Raw genomic sequence first — 17205 nt, 5'->3', positions numbered from 1 at the left:
GATTTGTTTCCCCTGCCAGGATGACCGTGGGTAGCTCTCTGGGTGACTACAGTTCTGTATATTTTTACACAACTCACTGGGGAATACCCGCTCCCTAAGTCAAAGTGATGAGGGACAGAGGATGAGCACAGATCCAGAGAATGTGACAAGTCCGACAGAAGCATCTAGAGCACGCTGGCTGTCTCAGAAGTTTGAGAGGCAGTACTGGGCCGAAGACATTCTAACACTGCCCTCACTCCCATAAACCATCACCAAATCCTGTCCGTTTGTCCCGCAAAAGAGCCTCCCGACCTTCTCTTCCTTACAATCTCATTTTTGAGATCCCAATCTGACCCATTATCACTTCACATCTAGATTACTTCATCACACACGCTCCCCTCAGATTAATTTTTCAAATGTGCCACCTTGATGCATTACTCCCTTTTCCCTAAACCTTCCTCCACTGCAATCTGAAGACCAAGTTTCTAGCACGACATCCAAGGCCTTCCCATCAGACCCACGTTTCACCCTCCCCCACACCCAACTCTGGCTTTTGCTGACTCCCGGCCTCTGGGCTTTGTCACCACCCGAGAACAGGTGCTCCGGCTCATGCCACTCTCCCCTAAACCAGTGATTCTCAAACTCTGGCTGCACCTGCAGACCCAGAACCACTAGTGATGTCTGGGTGTCCCCCCACAACCAAATTCCCTACGATGAATCTAATGTACAACTAAATTTGAGAACCACTGCCCCAAATTCCTACAGTCCATGGCTGTGAAAGTTTAGTGGGCATCAGAATCTCCTGGGAGAGCGGGAGTTGTTAAAACACGAGGTGTTGGGCCCCACCCCCAGGGTTTCTGATTCAGTAGGTCTGGGGCAGGCCCAGGAATCTGCATTTCTAACACGCTCCCAGGTGATGCTGATGCTGCAGGCCCAAGGATCCCACTTTGAGAAACACTGGTCAAGAGTTAGAATTAGTATAATTATATGGTACAGATACGTACCGTATACATACAACAGTAACCGTCATACGTACACTTCATTTAGTGAAAGAGAATGTACCATCTTCCGGAATCTCTTCTACTATTGCTCTGTACTGTTTGTTCAACTTTTTAACACATTTGTTTATGAGCCAATCCACAGACTGTCTTAGAGATTATCTAGTCTGGTTCTCTTTTTCGAACCCGAGACCCCAAGAGGGAAAGTGATTTATCCAAGGGATCAGACGGTTATGGGCAAACTTGGGCTAGGATTCGAGACTCCCAACTCTCTCCTCCTCCCCCTCACTTCAAGCCTCTCCACCACACCCTTCCTGTGTCTTTAATAGCTTCTCCAATTAGAATGGAAGTTCGTTGCTTGAAGAGATCGCTTTTGTTTTTAATAACCCCTCATGGCATCTAGCAAGCCTAAGCAAAGTGCCTCGCACATAGAGTAAGCACTCAATAAACGTTTGTTGATTTCATTTTATGACTGCTACTTTCTAAGCCGTGTCTGGCACTCCGTGAACGGTCTCCTTACACGTGGGCAACCGGGCAGCCTGGCTCCAATCAATTAGCCACAGAGCAAATCCTTCGCATCAGCACGCACTCTGCTGGAATCTGCTACAGGGAAAAGAATGAACACACAGAGAAAAATCATAGGGGCTTTAAAAGTGGACGGATAACTTTATGAGGTGCCACAATTCAGCTTTCAACTTGTATGTCTGAAAACATTCACAAAGTCCCTCGAAGTTCCATTATTATACCTAACAAACCAGTGTGGCAGTAAAAACCTGGCAGATAGGGTAGTCTAAAGGACATTGCTCTCATAGTTTGAATGCTTAGGCCAACAGTCCCCCAACTTTTTTTTGTGCTGACATCCGTCTTGTTACTTAAGGGAAAATTCACAAGTAACTGACTTAAGGGCAAAGAGGAAACAGAGAGGAAGAAGAAGTAGGGGTGCCAACAGGCTGTGAGAAGCACCTGGGTAAGCAGTAAGGGGCAAGAGGATGTCACATACCTGCCCCGCATGCCATCGCCACCTACGCCTTTCCAGGCCTTCCGGCTATCTCCAGCAGCTTGAGCAGGGGGAGCAAGACTAGCCTCGCGACTGACCAAGCCTGTCTATACCTATGATGCAAATACATTATGATGCGGTCAGATGGTTACTTCTGCCATCTCTACGATGGACAGAGATTTCTGTACAATCGAGTCAGCTGCAGAACTCGGTATCAACTGGGACGGTGACCACAAGGAATGCATTGGCTGTGCCTCCATCCGGTTCGCCACTGGCAGAGGGTACCCTGTGATCTTAGCAACTGAACTGGAATCCCCAAGCCTCCACATGGACTGTGACTCAAGGGAGAGGTTATTTCTGTCCCCTCCCCCTTGTTAAAATCTGCCATTTCTGGCAGAGGTTGGACCACAGGTATAGTCGATCAGTGAAACTAAGTAGTGAAATCAAGAAAAAAACGTGTAACGGTTTATCTAGTAACAGGTGTAATGATGACTACCCATAACAGACCCATACATAAAAATTCCTTCTGATATACAAAATAAGTGAGTTTTAAATAGGTAAGTTCTATAACCAACTCTCCCCCTTTATTCGTACTTTTTCAGGTAACTCTGGAGTTTTTCACCCTGGGTCTAATCACAGACTCGAGGGGACACATCCTGTGAACCACCATATCCCCCAAGGCATCCATTCCTTGGGTGATCACCTTCATTTATGTTGTAATCCTTGATGTCTTATCTGGTTTTTTCTCTTCTGGTCTCTCTTTCTCCTTTTGTCTCCCTCAGTCACAATGCCCCTCTCAGAACCCATCCCCTCACCTCTGCTTACTACCATCTACCGTAGAATGTTTTGAGTTTTTTTTTTCTTTTTTAAGTAAACTCTACCCTCAACGTGGGGCTCGAACTCATGACCCTGAGATCGAGTCACACGCTCTACCAACTGAGTCAGCCAGGCGCCCCTAGAATGTTCTGTTTTTACAGCCAGCTCAAGAAAGCAACACATGCTTCCAGTTGCTCATAATAATCACCCAGTTTCAATGTATAGAAACAAATTACAATCAGACCTTAAAAAGCCTGATCTTTTCACACAGGTTTACCGAAGAGCTGGCCACAGTGAATAACCGCATGGAGGTTCCGGTGTTAGGTCTGTGCTACTACGAGCCATGCAGTAGCCTTTGGGCCAAAGCAATCAAACTCTGACCTGGGTACTGGCTCAAAGACTTGGTATCAGCTCGCCAACTGTCACTGTTGCTAGTGACACCATAAACACAAGGTATCACTGGGTTATAGGGCTGGGGATTTATTAAGGCTGGGGCCCCACTCCACCACAAAGATGGCATGCCCCCCCCCCGCCAACGGTGGCAGATAAATAAAGCCCCAACCCAATGCCCACACACACCTGTCCAGTAACTATTGTGCAACCAGACATTGGTTAGCAGAGCTGGGCCTCTCTCGGAAGCTCACCCTTTCACTTTTCAGGGGGCCCGGGGTACCAGTTACATCATTCAAGGAGAGCACTTCTCTTATTTCACCAGTGCTTAACAACAAACGCTGCACTTTTATCTGCAAGTAAGTCATAAAAAGTGCCTGATGTATCCTTTACGTTTCTGAATCCTAAAGGGTTTTTAAATGGATTTTTTGGCAATTTGGGGTTCGCAGAGAAACTGATGAGAAGGTACGTTTTCCACATACCTCCTCAACATCCCCCGCCAGATTTCCTCTATAAACACCTTGGGTCACTGCAGTACATTTGTTACAATGGAGGAGCCAATATTCATAAGTTATTATTCACTCAAGTCCACAGTTCACATCAGGGTTCACTCTGTGTTGTGGAGATTTTAACAAACGTCCAAGGTTTTCCCCCTTTATAGTACGTGCTGAAGAGCAATAAATTACCTTACCTCAAGACAATTCTAGGGAGCGCCTGGGTGGCTCAGTCGGTTGAGCGTCTGACTTCAGCTCAGGTCATGATCTCATGGTTTGTGAGTTCGAGCCCCGCGTCTGGCTCTGCACTGACAGCTCAGAGCCTGAAGCCTGTTTGGGGCACCCAGGTGGCTCAGTCGGTTGAGCGTCCGACTTGGGCTCAGGTCATGGTCTCACTGTCTGTGCGTTCAAGGCCCGCGTCGGGCTCTGTGCTGACAGCGCGGAGCCTGGAGCCGGCTTCGGATTCTGCGTCTCCTTCTCTCTCTGCCCCTCCCCTGCTCATGCCCTGCCTCTCTCTGTCTCAAATATAAAAACATTAAAAAAATTAAAAAAAAAAGATGGGTTTCTTTTGGGGGTGCCTGGGTGGCTCAGTCAGTTGAACGTCCAACTTTGGCTCAGGTCATGATCTCACGGTTCATGAGTTCGAGCCCAGCATCGGTCTCTGCGCTGACAGCTCAGAGCCTGGAGCCTGCTTCAGATTCTGTGTCTCCCTCTCTCTCTGTCCTTCACCCGCTCGTGCTCTGTCCCTCTCTCTGTCTCTCAAAAATAAACATTAAAAATTTTTTTTTAAATTAAGAAAAAAGACAATTCGAACTGCTTTAGCTTTGTAAGAGGAAGTTTCGTAGGATTATAATGTAAATCGTTTTTAATGATTCTTGGTTTCAAAGACCGGCTCCCTGACAGCCCACAAACATATTCAACTTTGATCACCTGCAAACCAACCGTTCGAGACTCTCAAACCTCCAGCACGCCTCCCACCTTGAAAGGGGTCTGAAGAAATTGCTGGACCGCAAAGCGAAAAATAAGAAAAACCACCTCCGAAAAGACACCTGACGAGTTGCAACTGGTCGGTCTGCGGACAACTCAGACTGGAGAGGTTTATAAAAGCAGCGTGGCCATGAGAAAGCAGAGCAGCGTGAGAGAAGCAGCATCAGGAGACAGAAAAGACGAGGAAGAAGAAAATTAGGAAAAGGAAGACGGGGCAGGGCAGGCACCGTCACAATCACGAGTGGCATGCGGAGACGAGATGGACAGAGCGACTGCAATGGACAGCCAGCTACACATAAGAGAAGAGTGAGGTGGACTTTTTATGAGGGGCTAAGTGAGGAAGGGCCAAATTCCATCTCAGTACCGTGACCCTTAAGTTGCCGAATGATTCTTCCAACTCAACGTGTCAACGGGAAAGCACCATTTTGCACATGGAAAGCTTGCTTTGCACATAAGCGTGTAAAGATGGCACACCTTCCACCCACAGGAAATTCCCTCTGAAACCTGTTTCAAATCTTTTGGAAGGCTCAAGGGATAGGGTTTTGCTCCTGTATAATGATTAGATACACCCACTAGCTAGAGGCATAAATATGGTGAGATGCAAAATACTCTCACTTTTTTCATTTTTACTTTATGAATAAGTGTGAGGCAAAACTCAAATGATTTGATGCGTCCTGTTCTTGGAGGATTTGACATCTCACTGTAACTACTTCAGGAGAACACCAGAATCATTTTTCTGTTCATCAGAATCATTTGTTTCATCAGAATCCTTTCTCTCTTAGCTGGAATCTCCTTTTGACCCAAACATGTAAGGAGTCTATTTAATAAGGATGCTGTCGTTCACTTGCAGGCAAAATTCTTAAGTGCTCATTTTTAGGAAATTGGGAAAACATCCTAAGAACTCAGACCTGGAATCGCTCTGTAATATTATTTTATCTTAAATGAGAAGAAAACTGTGTTTCAGATATACATCTGGTCTCTGGGTAGAGAAGGATCCACCAACTTGCAAATGTCAGCTTGCCAAGTGGCTCTCGTGCAAAAGCGCACCAGTGGTTGCCTGAGGACGGGGGCACAGGGAAGAATGTACAGTAAAAGGGGCATGAGGAAACTCGGGGGGAGTGATAATGATATCCTACATCCTGCTGGTGGCAGTGGTTCCATGGGCATCTACATCTGCCCAAACTCCTCAAACCATATGCCTTGAGTGGATGCAATGTATTGTATATAAATGATATTCAATAAAGTGGATTTTATTTCATTTTAAATTTTTTAAATGTTTATTTATTATTGAGAGAGCAGAGAGACACAGAGCATGAGCAGGGGAGGAGCAGAGAGAGAGGGAGACACAGACTCCGAAGCAGGCTCCAGGCTCTGAGCGGTCAGCACAGAGCCCGATGTGGGGCTTGAATCCGCAAACTGCGAGATTATGACCTGAAGTCGGATGCTTACCCGACTAAGCCACCCAGGTGCCTCTCAATACAGTGGATTTTAATGAAGTGGATTTTAAATTATCTTGATCATTCCACAATGCACACGTATATCACATTATCGTGTTGTACTCTTTAAACATTCACAGTTATATTTGTTAATGATTCCTTAATAAAATAGGAAAAGTTTGGATATTAAAAAGGGGGCTCTAGCTAAAAAAAAAAAAGGGGGTCTAACAAAGGCACACTGCTTTATCTGTAGATGCGGGTATAAACTTTCACCTCCTATTAGTTTGGCTGCTCGGTTTCTTTCCTTAGTGTGGTTATGTGTGCTTACTACACTGCAGAATTCCTTCCCAATTCCTTCCTTAAAGGAGGCAGAGCTTCTCGGGGCACCTGGGTGGCTCAGTCGGTTAAGCATCCAACTCTTGGTTTCAGCTCAGGTTATAACCTCACGGTTTGTGAGATCGAGCCCCACATCAGGCTCCATGCTGACAGTGTGGAGCCTGCTTGGGATTCTGTCTCCCTCTCTCTCTGTCCCTCCCCTGCTTGCTCTCTACCTCTCTTTCTGTCTCTCAAAAATAAACACTAAAAAAAAAAAAAAAAAAAAAAAAAAAAAAAGAGGCAGAGTTTCTTGTGGCCTAGAATTTGAAAATTTGAATTGAGCCTGGCATGTGGAGATGTAGAATCGTCGACAAGGAGTTTAAAAAGGCTCCTTAGCTTCCAGAAGCTATTTGCTGAGGAACTTATCATTTTAATTATTTGAAACTAGTTATTTACAGGCTATTTCTTAGAAACTGTTGAAAAATACAAAATTGTGTTAATTCAAATGCCTAAATCTACCACTATAGCTCAGGGATACAGAAATGTTTGGACTTCATGATTTGTATGTGTGTGCCCGTGTGTGCTCTGTCGTCTCTAAGAAACCTGGCGGGGGGTGGGGGTGGGCGGGGGGACACCTATTACTTCCCTTCACCTAGACACCTGAAAGTGCAGATGACTGATTGTGCCCAGGCAGACACGAGCAATCAGATTCACGAACAAGACCGATGTGTAAAACTAGACCTGGCAGAGATGCACTGAAAAACCAATCTTTGATGTCTTCCTAATAAATCACACGTTTCAAATTTGACAGGAGTCAAGCGATCTTATCCACACTCTAAAACTGAAACTGAATAGCAAGACTTAATTGATCAAATACAGAAATTTAGTTTTGTACTATCGTCGTCAAAATCACCTTGACGATAAAACCTGTGTGTGCCCAGCTATCATTTTCTTAGTATTGAAAAATAAATTTAAAACCCCGTGGAGGGGCACCTGGGTGGCGCAGTCGGTTAAGCGTCCGACTTCAGCCAGGTCACGATCTCGCGGCCCGTGAGTTCGAGCCCCGCGTCAGGCTCTGGGCTGATGGCTCAGAGCCTGGAGCCTGTTTCCGATTCTGTGTCTCCCTCTCTCTCTGCCCCTCCCCCGTTCATGCTCGGTCTCTCTCTGTCCCAAAAATAAATAAATGTTGAAAAAAAAAATTTAAAAAAAAAAAATAAATAAATAAAACCCCGTGGATATTACAGGGGCGGCCGGGTGGCTCAGTCAGTTGAGCATCCGACTTTGGCTCAGGTCATGATTTCATGATTTATGGGTTCGAGCCCCACATCGGGCTCTGTGTGGACAGCTTGGAGCCTGGAGCCTGCTTCGGATTCTGTGTCTCCCTCTCTCTCTGCCCCTCCCCGACTCGTGCTCTCTCTCTCAAAAATAAATAAACATTAAAAAAAAAATATATATATATATATATATTCCAAGACATGAAATGTTACACAGGCATAATCACAAGAATTTGTAATATCCAGAAGGGCTTTTTTAATGTTTATTTATTTATTTATATATACATAAACATATTTATTTATATATGTATATAAACATATATATAAATGTGTGTGTGTGTGTGTGTGTGTATATATATATATATATATATATATATATATATATATATATACATATGATCCGGAGTGTTTTTATGTGGGTAAATAAAACATGAATTCTTTTTTTTTTTAAGTTTATTTACGTATCTTGAGAGAAAGAGAGAGCACAAACGGAGGAAGGGCAAAGAGAAAGAGAGAGAGAGAGAGAGAGAGAGAGAGAGAGAGAGAATCCCAAGCAGGCTCCACACTTTCAGCACAGGGCCCAGCACAGGGCTCGATCCCACAAACCGTGAGATCATGACGCGAGCCGAAATCGACAGTCAGACGCTCACCCGACTGAGCCCCCCAGGCGCCCCCGTAAAACATGAATTCTTTCTACAGCAGGGAAGCAGTGACAACAAAGACTTATTTTGATGGTTCTTTTTCTAGGTTTCGCTGCGTTTAAAAACCAGTACACGTGTACCTTCTGTGCATTTTATATCTCTACTAGCTCAAAAATGAAGTGCAAGCAAATCTCACCAGTTTAAATACACAGGAGGCCCGGTTTTCGGGAGACAGAATACTGCAGGAAGCCAGGAAGAGCTGGCCGCTGTCTGACATTAGCAGGCGATAATAAGAAACAGGAGCAAAGACTACTTAAGAACACACCCCTAGGCAAGGGTACAATTTTCTCATTTGTTCAGATGGTAAGCCCTTGGTAATGCGTATCCATATTCATTGTTTCACGTAGCTTTAGCTTTGCTGGGGCCCTGGCTGTAGGGAAGGGACGATGTCGTGTTCACGGGTTTACGCGTCTATGCAGCCCACGAGGTCTCTGAACCTATCTTGTTTAATTCCGTTCTACCGGTGGCCTTTCTCTATTGAGTAACACCAGCTCTCCATACCCCACACGGGCTCTGGAAAGCAGCCTCCCTGCCCATGCCAGGCAGAAAAGACCTGGCCCGGTCCAGGCTGGGGTAACCCTAACACCGGCCAACCGGGTAAGGGGAAGACACGGTGGCGGATGCACGTGATGATGTGGATACACGCAGAGCCCAGAAAAAGGAATGTGGGCAGAGTCAACTGGACTGAGAAGAGTGACCCTGCCAGTGACACAGACACACAGGCAACGGACACACAAAGAAACGAGGAATGAAGAAATGAACAAGGGCACGGAGAGAAACAAGCTTAAGAATTCATCTAATGGTGCCAGGTGAGAATGACCGTGTGTGCATGTTTTGTTTTAATGACGCCATACTGCCAGCATTTGCTACAATTTGCTTACTTCCTACTGAAGTTTGGAAGCAGATGCAGTCTTTAAAACTTCCTTCCCCAAACTTTAACAGGTATCCCAGTTTGTGAAGTAAAAAATACTCATATGCAACAATAGCTGTGATCATGGTCTTCCAGACGAGCATTTGGAAAGACTCTTATAAAGCCACTGTTCGTGTCTGTGACCACAGGCAGTCTGACACGCCTTGCCACTTGCCCCACAGGCCAGGGGAAATTAAACTGAGGGCTAGATGCACGCAAGAGGTTCCCCACCACTGACGCTCAATTTCAATAAAGCAAAAACGAGATGACAAATTCCTGTACTACTCCCAGCTGGTTATTTTTTAAAGATTTTATTTTTTTAAGTAATCTCTCTACTCGGGGGGGGGGGGGGGGGCTCAAACTTACAACCCCAAGATCAAGAGTCACATGCTCTGCCGACTGAGCCAGCTAGGCGCCCCTTCTCTCAACTGTTTTGATATGAAATTAGGAAATACTTGGCCTTTTTGGTATCCTTTAGAATAGTAAATATACTTCCACCATAAAAGTCTGTTCTCTATTTTTTAAATGTTTATTTTTGAGAGGGGGGGGGAAGGGAGAGAGACAGCGTGAACAGGGGAGAGTTGGAGACAGAGGGAGACCGAGGATCCCAAGGGGCCTCTGTGCTGACAGCACAGAGCCTGATGCAGGGCTCGAACTCACGAACCGGGAGATCATGACTTGAGCCGAAGTCAGACGCTTAAACGACCGAGCCACCCAGGTACCCCCAAAAGTCTGTTCGTTTGAGGGACAGGCCAACAAAAAGTTCGTAACTGTGAAGGGTTTTTAATTAGGAAATAAAACTTGCCTACATATGTAGGACCTAACGCTTCAAACTGCAACTCCAACATTAACATGTTATATGACCTGAGGGGCAGATGCTTGAACTCTTTGAGCCTCATAAAATGAAGGGGAGTGGGTCCTGACAGCCCTTTATAGTGTGGCAATTTTTTTAATGTTCATCGATTTTGGGGGAGGGGGCAGAAAGTGGGACAGAGGCTCCGAAGCGGGCTCTGCGTTGACAGCAGTGAGTCTGATGTGGGCGCTCAAACCCATGAACCATAGAGATCGTGATCCGAACCAAAGTTGGACTCTCAACTGAGTCACCCAGGTGCTCCTCTGGCGTGGAAATTCTATTACTCAAGTTGGAGAAGGAGACATGTTAAAGAGCTCACATGAGGAGGCCACCAGATAGTTCTCTAACTCCCCGGCACTATTCCCATTTCATTTCTATGACCAGGACTTCTCTCTAGAGATGCAACGATTATTCAGAAACTCTTTTGGTAAAGTTAAGAAAAACAAAAACAAAAACAAAAACAACTCAGACTACATTTAGAAGCTGGAGATTTTGCAATGGACTTGAGTCTGCCATTGGAAAAAAAAAAACACAAAACCAACACTACATTTTAAAAAGAGATACAGAACACTGTCACCAATTTCTGGGTGGTGGGTTAGAGCTGATTTTTATATTCTTTAGGCTTTGCTGTATTTTCTGAGTTTCCCCAACAATGTGAAAGTACCGCTATTATCATTAAAAGCTTGGATTTTTGAAGGGATTAGTGCATTCTTGCAAGTTTCGTCAGATCTCTCAGTTCTACTCTAAAATCATTGGGGGGGGGAGGGTCCAAAATCAGTATCACAATGCGTGCCCACACCCAGTGGTTGATCACCTGAGGGGCTGACTGCTGCGGAGTCATGACATAATTATTATACTCAGAATCTATGGCTCCCAGACCTATGTGGAAATCAAAACATGCATTTTATCTAAATAACATTTCTTTTTTTTTCCCCCCTAGCATCTTGGCCCTTGAGAATCATGGTTAAAATTCCTTTCCAATTTAAAGTAAATGAAATGAAACATGAAGTCCTCCTTCTCCCCCCCCCCCCCACAAAATTGCTTGCCAGACAAAATATGATTGCTATTGGGCTGGTTTTTATTTTTCCTCTTGTTATGCTTAAGAATACAACACGTCAAAAGTTAAAATAAATATTTAGCTGTCGAAACAAAACACACCCCCCCATATGGAAAACACAAGTATAAGTTTGATGACATTTATTTAAAAACAACTTCCATAGCAAAAACAAATGTCTAAATTGTTTAAGGAGGTGACAAAACCGAATGCTGTCAGTACTAAGCTTAGGACTAAGTAAGTCCTAAGAAAGGTAAAAGGATGAGACGCAGAAAGATATAAACACAGTTCGGTAACCTCCCGTTTCGTGGTTATCAAAACAGCGTCTGGAAAAATTCAAGAAAGACAGAAAACGAAGTTCTCCAAAACGACCACTACAGGGCTTAGTTTGGGGAGATCTCTAGCACAAGTTCTCAGTCGAGCTCAGCTCTCCCCACTGGAAGAAAGTACAGGGATTCACCTCCCCGTTCTCTACCTGAGTATAACCCATCATCTACGACATGTGACCTCTGAAATCACTTGTCATCCAGGACCCGTTACTCACCTTTTTGCAGCCTGCTCAACTCCCGCCCGCCCCACATCCTTCACCAACCCCAAAATGTAGAGAAAGCAGCAAGGGACACGGGCTTTGTCATGGGACTTACGTTCAAATCTCAACTCGGCCACTTAGTTGTGCAATCTTAGGTTACTTTGCTAACCTCATCTGCGAGATGTGCGCCGTTACTTTGCAGAGCTGCTGTGAGGATCCAATTACATAACGGCTGTGAGTCCAACTAGTGTATCTTCTAGAACTACAGCAGGCCTTCGAGTAATGTCAGTTCCCTTTCTCCCCCTACTCCTGGCCACTTACTTCCAAGTATGATCAGATTTAACGTTCATGGCTTTAATTACTCTCAAGCAAACTCAATGGTATATAGGACATGTAGTAATTTTAATTTTGTTAAGTAAGATTTTGAATGGAGCCTGCCACCAGGGAGACAGTATGACGGTGTGCTCAAAACCCATGAACTTCTGAGGAGTAAGATGATCTTAATTTTGATGTCTGCCTCCAACCCGGACCAGCTGTAAGGCCTCGAGAAGTCACATTGCCTCTCTGCGCCTGGTTCCTCGTTTATAAAATGAAGGGAATACTGAACGTATACCAGTGCCTGGCATTAGAGTAGGGCCCGTAGATGGTAGCTCTCGCTGGTCTTTAACTATTCAGGTCAATGGACTCATCTGTTTGTAGACCAGTCGAGTGAGCTCAGCCAACGTGAAATATCACATCGAGACACCGTTCCTGTTTTCTAGTCTCCGGAGGTTACGTTTTACTGCATCTTGTAGAGGGAATTACGTCAACCTCAGCGCTACTGACATTTCGGGGCAGATCGTTCTTTGTTGCAGGGGCCTGCCGCCTGCGGTGGAGAGAATGTTTAAGCAGAATCCGTGGCCTCCACCTGCTACACACCAGCAGCACGCCGCATCCCAATTCATGACAGCCAAAAATGTCTCCAGACATTGTTCAATGCCCCGTGGGGGACAAAACTGCCCTAGTTAAAAACCACTGGGCAGGCACGATCCACAAACAGAGGGATGTGCAAAGATCTCAGGAGGTAACCCTGCAGGAGGGCGAGGGTTTACTCCAGCTACTATTCAGTATCATTCACACTCTTCTGGGCTTCATCATCCGTCATCCATAATTCAAAGGTGACCACAGAACAGTAATTTTGTTTGGCCCCATTTGCCGTCAGAAGATGCTTTTAAGTCACAGGAAGGACTGCTGGCCCGGCCGCTGCGTCCTCACTACTCCGCACAGTGCTATAAAATGCCCAACTTAAATATCAGGAAGTCCGCTGTGTCCTATGTACTTCACATAAAACGTATCTTCTTTAAAAAGGCCATAGACCTTAAGATCCTGAAGACGAATTACAAACCATATTACCCAAAATGAAAAAAGTGCGTCTTAGTTGGCTAAGAGGAGGTACTGTGTAGACAATGAATAAATGCCCTGGCAAGAAACGACTGCACTGTGTGCGTGGTCAAAGCATGTTTAACGTATACAAAGTGCTATATTAATGTCCAAGACTCTGGCCACCTCCTGATTATGTACCCCAAATTCATTGTCTATTGTCTGTTTTAGTAACTGCCCCCAGAAGGTGAAACCGTTTCTTACCTACTGTGGATGAACCTAGCACAGAGCCTCTGGCACAAGCGGTAACTCAGTAAATGTTGGCTGAATAAATGGATGGCCATATATTCTGCTTAATTAAGTAATCCGTTGACAAAAACAAAACAGAACCAAAAAAAAACACCCACTTTTTTTTTTTTTGCTCCTGTCCCAACAGGAGCTGAAAGAAAAGATCTTCCAAGAGAAAATAATTACAGTCTACTCCCTTTTACCCCAAATCCAAACAACTGGAGAGTCCAACGAACCAAAAAAATTTTGTAGGCAAAAGTTGGGGAAAGCAGCCAAATAGATAAGGCCTAAAGTTCAAGCAAGCACAAACATTTGTTCAACTCCCAATGCTGCTGGCACCGAAGGGGGAAAGGGAGGGGTTCAGGGCAGAAGGGAACCCGGAGGTGGAAAGCAGGAAAACAGGGCTCAGCTTCGGTAGGTCAGCCTCCACTCCCTCAACAAACTGGTATTTCTTTTAATGTCAAAACTTTAGGAGTGGGGCGCCTGGGTGGCGCAGTCGGTTAAGCGTCCGACTTCAGCCAGGTCACGATCTCGCGGTCCGTGAGTTCGAGCCCCGCGTCGGGCTCTGGGCTGATGGCTCAGAGCCTGGAGCCTGTTTCCGATTCTGTGTCTCCCTCTCTCTCTGCCCCCTCCTCCCCCCCCCCCCCCCCCCCCCCCGTTCATGCTCTGTCTCTGTCCCAAAAATAAATAAACGTTGAAAAAAAAACTTTAGGAGTGAGGGTCAATTTCTTCCACAAAGGCTTCATTCTTCAAATGGCTATAAGCAAAATCTTCAAGAATGCTCAGAAAGATACTTGACCATTTTTGTTAATTGCTCTAATCTCTTCATCTTCCCTCCCCCCCCCACCCCCACCAGTCCCGTGGGGCAGACAACACGTTCTCCAAAAGCTGGGCAAAGACACCCATTTACTCTTTTTGTCTACAGGAACTTAAGTCCCCACTACCCATCAACACATTTCCCTCTGTAAGATTTGACCACTCCTAACAGTCTATTCATAAGAGAAAAAACAATCAGACTTAAATTGTATTCCTAAATGCACGCGTTTTAGATTCTTTGTCGCCGGCATACAGGATGTGTATCGGAGTAACACAGAAATGCTGCACAGAACAGTGCTTACTTAAACGCATTTTTGCCTGAGACCAAAAATCTCTATTTTCACTTAAACACTTCCAGTTTAGTATTTCCAGTAAATAAATCAAGTAATTATTTAAGTGGTCCATTCCTTTGGTAGACATTAAATTAGCTCCAATGCACTGGTATCCTCCAAGAGGAATTTTACCAGTTTAAATCTTATACGAAATTTTCTTTTCAACTTTCACTCAAAAATCCAGACTTGGTCGAAAAAAACAGCTTTACTTCTCCAAAAATTCAATATGGGAAGGGTAGCATAGAATTTCAAAAACCATATATGGTTACAGAACCTATATGGGAGCCTTAGACTATATACTTATTGTGAGGCGGTTTGCACAAATCATGGCCTATCTAACCAATTTCCTGTTGCGTAAAGATTATATTTGCTCTTAAAAATGTTAAATAACCATTTTTTAAAGACTGAAGGTAAAAAGTAGATTGGAACCTTATGTAACCGAAATGGGAAAGCACATATAGCCCCGCCACATTAAAGGCATATGCCTTTCTAGTATGTATTCCTCTTCAAGCAAATATGAGCATGAGTTTCCAAAGGCAAAGCTACCATCCCAGAAGCCCTTGCTTCTTCAGTGTGAAGAGTGGGGGAGGGTTCTGTTCCCAGAGAAGATGAGCTGGGGAGGGAAAGACTTTACAAAATTCCAAGGGACTCATAATTTAAACTTCTGCTATTCTGCAAAGGTTCGCATTTCCAAGGAACAACATCAAATTTACATTAAAACCCTCTTAATCAAGATAACTAAAAAAAAAAAAAAAATTATTCCTACTGCTCTATAAGCTTGCCATAGATTTGATAACCCAGGGAAGAATTACAGGCAATTACAAAATGATGGCTCCAATTAGGAAAACTGGATCCATTCCAAATTCAAATCAAAGGGGGCTCAGATAATCCCGATGGGATCATTGAAACGAATATAGGGAACTACCAGCAAAGGCATACGTTTTTTCTATTTCTCCCTCTTCTAAAAGCCAAACTAAATGCTACAACGACGTATCCCTTGCCCTTCAGGAAATTAAAAAACCAAACCTGGAGTCCCCTTTATAAACCTTGGTCCCTTCTTTCCCCAAGGGGCCTCCCTGGCACAGGGTTTTATAGTAAAGGGCAATCCAAACAAACCTGAGGAACTCGCACAGTTCCCAATGCAGAAAATGATCTAGCACTGAACACGAACCACACACAGTCTTCCCTTGCTGATTTTCAAACCTCTACCTAGTCCTGGACGGCTGAGAAGAGGCCGCGAGGAATGGAAGAGAAAGAGGAGGAATGGAAAAGAAAGAGGAGGAATGGAAGAGAACCAGAAACTTCGAAAGCAGAAACCTCTCTTCCAGCACCTAGAACAGACAGCACCTTGGAGCGATTTCACGCTTTTTGAGACGGAAAGGTCACACCCTGCAGTTTTGAAAATCCACCTTCTAAGGCTCACCCCACGTGACAGAACCTTCCTCCGGCTTCTCCAGGTTCCACGCTGGAGCTGAAATCCCCACTGTCCCCACCCCCATTCGCCAACCCCCCCTCCCCCCGCCATCCCCCCAAGAGGGAAGAACCGCTGCGGGCCCTCCCGGCCCTCCTCACTCCCTCTGCACCCCACCCCCAACTCCTCCAAACGCCCCCCCAGCATCCCCGTCGAGAAAGCCCGGCGAGCCCGCTCACCTCCACGCCCGCGCGTCCCCACCCCCGCCCTCTCCGTTGTGCGAAGCCGGGCAGGTTCCCCCCCTCGCCGCCTTCCCATCCCCGCCACCCCGGAGGAGCGCGCCGAGGGGGGCCCCCGGCCTCACCCGCCCGCGCCCCACAGCCACCCCGGCCGAGAACGCCCAGGGTGCCCCCACCTCGCCCCGCCCCCACCGCCCTCCAGCCTCGGTGGGAAAATCAGGGGCCCCTTCCCCCTTCCCCACCCCGCGCCCCGCTCCCCACCATTCCGCGGAGGTCGCACCGGGAGCCCCCTGGGCACGCCCGCTCCCCCGCCCCCACGCCCGCCACCCCCGGTGGCGCGAGCCCGGGGCGGCCGAGGCACGCACCCGCGGGGACCCCGCGGCCCCCACCCCGGCCGGCCGGCCCGCCGAGGCCCGAGGCCGCAGGTACCGACCGCGGCAGGCCGGGCGGCCGGGGTGGCGGCGGGGCAGGAGGGCGGCCGCTCCCCCGGGCCGCGGGGCCGGCGGGCGGGAGGCGCACACGCACGCACACGCGGAGAGAAAGCGGGCTTACTGCCTGGCGATGCTCGCCCGCGCAGCTGTCTCGGCGGCGGCCGCTGCCTGCACCGAGGCCGAGGCGCGGCGGCGGCGGCGGCGGCGGCGGCGGCGGTGGCTGCGGACTGAGCCCCCTGGGCCGGGCGCTGGATGTAGGGCGCGGGAGGGGCGCGAGGGGAGGGGCGCGCGGGGGAGGCGGGGAGGGGGCGGGCGCGCGCGCGGGGGCGGGGCGCGGCGCGCGCTGCCCGGGCTCTGCCCGCGGGGGCTGCGGGGCGCGGCGCGCGCGCGGGAGCCGGCCCGGCGCGGGGGCGGGGGTGTCACGCACCCAGCGCGGCCACGTGCCCCCCGCTTCGGGAGCGGCCCTGCTGCCGACGCGGCGCGGGTGCGCGGGGAAGGTGGCCGCGGGGAGGCGGGGGCGAGGGCTCCCCGGGAGGGGCGGCTCTGGCCAGGAGACCGAAGGGAGGGAGGGCTGGGGGCGCCCGGCCCCCCCCCCC

At 47.4% G+C, this 17205-nt stretch overlaps 1 protein-coding gene across 1 annotated transcript in view; it reads right to left on the bottom strand.

Annotated features, from left to right (window-relative positions):
• FHL1 (four and a half LIM domains 1) overlaps window positions 1-16864 on the bottom strand; it is a 62954-nt gene extending 46090 nt beyond the window's left edge. The window contains exon 1 of the mRNA XM_047844063.1: window positions 16731-16864. The gene's annotated coding sequence lies outside the window, so the exon portion shown is untranslated. The remainder of the gene's footprint in view (window positions 1-16730) is intronic.
• Window positions 16865-17205: the final 341 nt, after the last annotated feature.

This window comes from Prionailurus viverrinus, chromosome X (assembly GCF_022837055.1).
Source record: "Prionailurus viverrinus isolate Anna chromosome X, UM_Priviv_1.0, whole genome shotgun sequence".
NCBI classification, from domain to species: Eukaryota; Metazoa; Chordata; class Mammalia; order Carnivora; family Felidae; genus Prionailurus; species Prionailurus viverrinus.
The sequence above is the reverse complement of the archived record's forward strand: the minus strand, read 5'-3'. Positions and strand labels throughout refer to the sequence as shown.